Here is a 6853-nt window from a genome sequence, read left to right on the forward strand (position 1 = left end):
GGGGGCGGGGGGGGGCCGGCCCGGGCGGGGCCCGCCGGGTTTTTCTCGGCCGCTGTCGCCGCGCCCCCCCCCAAAATTGTCCCGGGCTGGGAACGGCGACGGCAGCGCCATGGGCAGAGGGGTGAGTAGGGGCGGCCCGGGGCGCCCACGCGGGGCACGGGGCCACGCGGGGCACCCAAAAAACCCCCCCCCGCCCGAACCCCCCCACAGCACACTGCCCACCCACCCGGGCACCCCCACGCGCGGAGCCCCCCAAGGCGGACACCCCAAACCCACCCGAGAGACCCCAACCCCACTCAGGGCACCCCAACCCCACGCGGGGCACCCTAAAACCACGCTGGACCCCCCCACAGACTCCCCCCCCCCCACGAGAAAGCCTCCCCGGGACCTTTTCCCAGGGTTGGCACCCACGCGTGACCGCCCCCGCGACCCCCGGAGGACCCCCGGGCACCTCCCCCCCCCCCCCAAAATCACAGACCCGACCCTCCCCACGCGGGACAGCCCCCCCCGGGACCCCCCTCATCTCTGCCAGGGCACCCCCCTTGTGCCACCCGCGCAGGTGGCACCGCCCCACGCGGGACCCCCACCCCACATTTTCCCCCCGACCCCCCAAAACCCCCCCGGGGCCGCCGAACCCGCGTGGGGCGCAGCCCCCCCTGAGCTGCGGGTCACTTTTTTAGGGGTGGGGGGTCCCCAACTCGCCCCCCCCCCGCGCTGTAAATGGTCAGTCCCGTGGGCGGGACCCCCCCCGTGCCCCCCCCCCCGCGTGGCTCGGTGCCCGCGGCTGCCCCGAGCCCCGTTGCTCCCTGGCAACGCCCGCGGGGGGGCCCCGAGCGCCGCTGGCCCCGCGCCCACCCCCCCCACCCCCTCCCGGTGTCCCCGGGACCCCCCCGAGCCTCTGGCACCGCCGCGACCCCCCCCAAACCCAACCCACCCCCCTTCCCCCCACCGCGGGCACCCACCCAAAATTTGGGGGGACCCCGCGGGGTGGGCGTTGTCCCCCCCCCCCTCCAGGGTGTCCCCCCCGCGGGTGTCCCCTTGGCGCTGTCCCCAAGGGGGGGGGTGGGGGGGGGGGGGACACGCGCGCGACACCCGACACCCCCCGTGCCCCCCCCCCCCCCAAAAGCGGGGGGGGTCCCTCAGGTGGGTTCCCCCCAATGCGGAGCCACAATTGGGGTCCCCCCGTGTTGGGGGCGGGGCAGGGAACCCCCCCCGGGCCCCCCCCCGCGTGGGTTGGGGGTGGGGGTGCCCCCCGTGCCCCCCCCGGTAACTCGAGCCCCCCCCCCCGCCCCCCCCGGTGTTGGTTTTGGCTCCCGGAGCTTTCCATGACACCGGCCCCGCCCCCCCCCGGCCAGCGGGGACCCCTGGGGACAGCGGGGGACAGTGCCACCCCCCCCAAGGACAGGGAGGGGCCTCGCGGTGCCCTGGGGGGGCTCCTCCTCTGCTCGGCTTGGGGGGACCCCCCGTGGGGGTGGGGACCCCCCGTAGGGACAGTGACACCCCTGTGGGGACAGTGACACACTCATGGTGACAGTGACACCCCCACAGTGACAGTGACACCCCTGTGGGGACAGTGACACCCCTGTGGGGGCAGTGACACACTCATGGTGACAGTGACACCCCTGTGGGGACAGTGACACCCCCACAGTGACCGTGACACCTCCCTGGCTGTGGTGACACCCCTGTAAGGACAGTGACACTCCCACGGTGACAGTGACACCCCTGTGGGGACAGTGACACACTCATGGTGACAGTGACACCCCTGTGGGGACAGTGACACTCCCACAGTGACAGTGACACCCCCACAGTGACAGTGACACCCCTGTGGGGACAGTGACACCCTCACAGTGACAGTGGCATGCCCACAGGGACAGTGACACGCCCACAGTGACAGTGATACCCCTGTAGGGACAGTGACACTCCCCTGGCTGTGGTGACACCCCTGTAGGGACAGTGACACCCTCACAGTGACGGTGACACCCCACAGTGACGGTGATGCCCCACAGTGGCAGTGACGCCCTTGTAGGGACAGTGACACTCCCACAGTGACAGTGACACCCCCTGGCTGCGGTGACACTCCCACAGTGACAGTGACACCCCTGTAGGGACAGTGACACTCCCCTGGCTGTGGTGACACTCCCGTGTCCAAGGGGACCCCCCAATGGCCACGGTGACCCCCTGGTGACCTCAGTGACCTCCCCATGACCACAGTGTCACTTGTCACCACGACTCCCCAGTGACCGCAATGCCACCCTGGTGACCACAGTGACATCCCCATGACCCCAAGTGACCACAGGGACCCCTCAATGACCACAATGCCACCCTCAATGGCCACGGTGCCACCTGTCACCATGACTCTCCAGTGATGTCAATGCCACCCTGGTGACCACAGTGACACCTCAATGGCCACACTGCCACCCTGGTGACCACAGTGACCTCCTGGTGACCACAGTGCTGCTCTAGTGACCACAATGCCACCCTGGTGATCACAGTGACCACCCCATGACCACAGTGACCCCCTGGTGACCTCTATGCCACCCTGCTGACCACAATGCCACCCTGGTGACCACAATGACCACAGTGACCCCCTGGTGACCTCAATGCCACCCTGCTGACCACCGTGGCCCCCTCAATGACCTCAATGTCACCCTGGTGACCACAATGACCACAATGACCCCTCAATGCCATTCTGGTGACCTCAATGCCACCCTGCTGACCACCGTGACCACAGTGACCACCTGGTGACCTCAATGCCACCCTGCTGACCACCGTGACCCCTCAATGACCTCAATGCCACCCTGCTGACCACAGTGACCACAATGACCCCTCAATGACCTCAATGTTACCCTGGTGACCACAATGACCACAGTGACCCCCTGGTGACCTCAATACCACCCTGCTGACCACAGTGACCCCCTGGTGACCACAGTGACCCCTCAATGACCTCAATGCCACCCTGCTGACCACAATGACCACAATGACCCCTCAATGACCTCAATGCCATTCTGGTGACCTCAATGCCACCCTGCTGACCACAGTGACCACAGTGACCACCTGGTGACCTCAATGCCACCCTGCTGACCACAGTGACCACCTGGTGACCTCAATGCCACCGTGGTGACCACAGTGACCACAGTGACCCCTCAATGGCCGCAATGCCACCCTGGTGGCCACAGTGACCCCTCAATGACCACAATGCCACCCTGGTGGCCACAGTGACCCCCCAATGGCCACAATGCCACCCTGGTGACCACAGTGACCCCTCAATGACCTCAATGCCACCCCGCTGACCACACCCCCCCTCCCCCACGACCCCCCAGTGACCCCGCCGCGCCCCCCCCGCCGTGCCCCCCCCGCCCGCCCGGTGCCCGGTGCCCGCCGCCCCCCCCCGCGCCGACGATGCCGGTGGCCACGGTGACGCCGGTGCTGGCCGTGACCTCCACGCCCACGGTAATGGCCCTGGGCTGGCGGGGGGGGGCGGCGGTGGCACCGGGGGGGTCCCCTGGCCGCCGGGGGGGTCCCCGTGCCCACCGGGGGGGTCCCCGCAGGCCGGCCGCGAGTACTCGCCCGCGGCCACCACGTCCGAGAACGGCGGCGGGAAGAGGAAGCAGAAGGAGAAGGAGCTGGACGAGCTCAAGAAGGAGGTGAACCTGGTGAGTGGGGACAGGGGACAGCCTGGGGACAGCCAGGGGACAGCCAGGGGACAGGGGACACGGGAAGGGCCAGGGTACAGCCAGGGGACAGGGGACAGGGGACACGGGGACAGCCAGGGGACAGCCAGGGGACAGGGACATGGGGGGAACCAGAGGACAAAGACATGGGGACACAAGACAGGCACATGGGGACATTGGACAGAGTCAGGGGACAGGGATAGGGGGACACGGGACAGCCAGGGGACAGCCAGGGGACAGGGGACACGGGAAGGGCCAGGGGACAGCCAGGGGACAGCCAGGGGACAGGGGACACGGGAAGGGCCAGGGGACAGCCAGGGGACAGGGGACACGGGGACACGGGGACAGCCAGGGGACAGGGACATGGGGAGAGCCAGTGGACAAAGACATGGGGACACAAGACAGGCACATGGGGACATTGGACAGAGTCAGGGGACAGGGATAGGGGGACACGGGACAGCCAGGGGACAGCCAGGGGACAGGGGACACGGGGACACAGGGACAGCCAGGAGACAGCCAGGGGACAGGGGAAGGGCCAGGGGACAGCCAGGGGACAGGGGACACGGGGACACGGGGACAGCCAGGAGACAGCCAGGGGACAGGGGAAGGGCCAGGGGACAGCCAGGGGACAGGGGACACGGGGACAGCCAGGGGACAGGAACATGGGGACACAGGACAGTGACAGGGACACGGGGACAGCGACAGGGACATGGGGACAGGGACAGTGAGGGGACAGGGGACATGGGGGCAGCGAGTGGACACAGGACAACGAGGGGACAGAGGACATGGGACATGGGGACAGTGACAGGGACAGAGGACAGCAAGGGGACATGGGGACACGGGGGACTGTGAGGGGACAGGGGACAGTGACAGCAACAGCGACATGGGGACAGTGAGGGGACAGGGGGGACACGGGGGACATGGGGACAGTGACAGGGGACATGGGGAGCATAGGGGGCATGGGCGACATGGGTGACATGGTTGACATGGGAACATGGGGACATGGGTGACACAGTGACATGGGGGACATGGGACTCCAGGGACAGCTGGCCATGTCATCCATCCAGAGGGACGTGGGTGACATGGGGACATGGGGACATGCCACCCTGCTGGGGTGACGGGGGTCACGGGGACAGCTGTCCCATGTCACCCAGCTGAGGTGGCAGTGCCGTGGGTGACGTGGGCGGTGTGGCACTCTGGGGACAGCTGGCCATGCCACCCCAGCCAGAGGGACACGGGTGACAGGGGTGGCAGGGGGACAGCTGGCTGGGGGGCGCGGTGACAGGGGTGGCATTTGTCCCTCAGGATGACCACAAACTGTCCCTGGATGAGCTGGGCAGGAAGTACCAGGTGGACCTGTCCCGGGTGAGATGTCCCCGTGTCCCTGTGTCCCCGTGTCCCTGTGTCCTCGTGTCCCCGTGTCCCTGTGTCCCCGTGTCCTTGTGTCCCCATGTCCCCGTGTCCCTGTGTCCTCGTGTCCCCGTGTCCCTGTGTCCTCGTGTCCCTGTGTCCTCGTGTCCCCATGTCCCTGTGTCCCCGTGTCCCCGTGTCCCCGTGTCCTCGTGTCCCTGTGTCCCCGTGTCCCTGTGTCCCCTGTGTCCCTGTGTCTTCGTGTCCTTGTGTCCCTGTGTCCCCGTGTCCCTGTGTCCCCGTGTCCTCGTGTCCTTGTGTCCCTGTGTCCCTGTGTCCCCGTGTCCCCGTGTCCCCGTGTCCCCGTGTCCTCGTGTCCCTGTGTCCCTGTGTCCCCGTGTCCCTGTGTCCGTGTGCCCATGTGTCCCTGTGTCCCTGTGTCCCTGTGTCCCTGTGTCCCTCGTGTCCCCGTCTCCTCATGTCCTCGTGTCCCTGTGTCCCTGTGTCCCTGTGTCTTCGTGTCCTTGTGTCCCCATGTCCCTGTGTCCTCGTGTCCCCGTGTCCCTGTCCCCCGTGTCCCCGTGTCCCCGTGTCCCTGTGTCTCTGTGTCCCTGTGTCCCCCGTGTCCCTGTGTCCCTGTGTCCTCGTGTCCCTGTGTCCCCCTGGTGTCACCATGTCCTGGTGTGCCTGTGTCCCTGGTGTCCCCCTGGTGTCACTGTGGGTGTCCCCATGTCCCGGCTGTCCCCATGTCCCCCTGGTGTCACAATGTCCTCATGTCCCCCTGGTGTCACTGCATTCCCCCCGGTGTCTCCGTGCCCCTGGTGTGCCCCCATCCCTGGTGTCCCCCCGGTGTCCCTGCTGTCCCCCTGGTGTCACCGTGTCCCCCTGCTGACCCCGTGTCCCCCCGGTGTCCCCATGTCCCCCCGGTGTCACCGTGTCCCCCGCTGTCCCAGTGTCCCTGCTGTCCCCCTGTGTCACCATGTTCCCTGCTGTCCCTGTGTCCCTGCTGTCCCCCGGTGTCACCTGTCCCCCTGCTGTCCCTGTGTCCCTGCTGTCCCCCGGTGTCACCTGTCCCCCTGCTGTCCCCATGTCCCTGCTGTCCCCCCGGTGTCCCCTTGTCCCCCACTGTCCCCCGTGTCCCTGCTGTCCCCCTGTGTCACCATGTCCCCTGCTGTCCCCCGTGTCCCTGCTGTCCCCCCGTGTCCCCTTGTCCCCCTGCTGTCCCCGTGTCCCTGCTGTCCCCCTGTGTCACCATGTCCCCTGCTGTCCCAGTGTCCCTGCTGTCCCCCGGTGTCACCTGTCCCCCTGCTGTCCCTGTGTCCCTGCTGTCCCCCGGTGTCACCTGTCCCCCTGCTGTCCCTGTGTCCCTGCTGTCCCCCGGTGTCACCATGTCCCCCGCTGTCCCTGTGTCCCTGCTGTGCCCCGGTGTCCCTGTCCCCCCTGCTGTCCCCGTGTCCCCATGTCCCCCGGTGTCACCTGTCCCCCCGCTGTCCCCGTGTCCCGCAGGGGCCTGACGAACGCTCGCAGCTGCCGAGATCCTGGTCCAGGATGGCCCCAACGCGCTGACGCCCCCTCCCACCACCCCCGAGTGGGTGAAGTTCTGCCGGCAGCTCTTCGGGGGCTTCTCCATCCTGCTCTGGATCGGCGCCATCCTCTGCTTCCTGGCCTACGGCATCCAGGCCGCCATGGAGGACGAGCCCTCCAACGACAACGTGAGGGACACGGGGACACCGGGGACATGGGGGGCAGGGGGGACATGGGGGACATGGGGGCGTGGGGGACATGGGGGGCATGGGCGACATGGGGGCATGGGGGACATGGGGGCATGGAGG

The sequence above is a fragment of the Haemorhous mexicanus genome, chromosome 31, assembly GCF_027477595.1.
Source record: "Haemorhous mexicanus isolate bHaeMex1 chromosome 31, bHaeMex1.pri, whole genome shotgun sequence".
Classification (NCBI taxonomy): Eukaryota; Metazoa; Chordata; class Aves; order Passeriformes; family Fringillidae; genus Haemorhous; species Haemorhous mexicanus.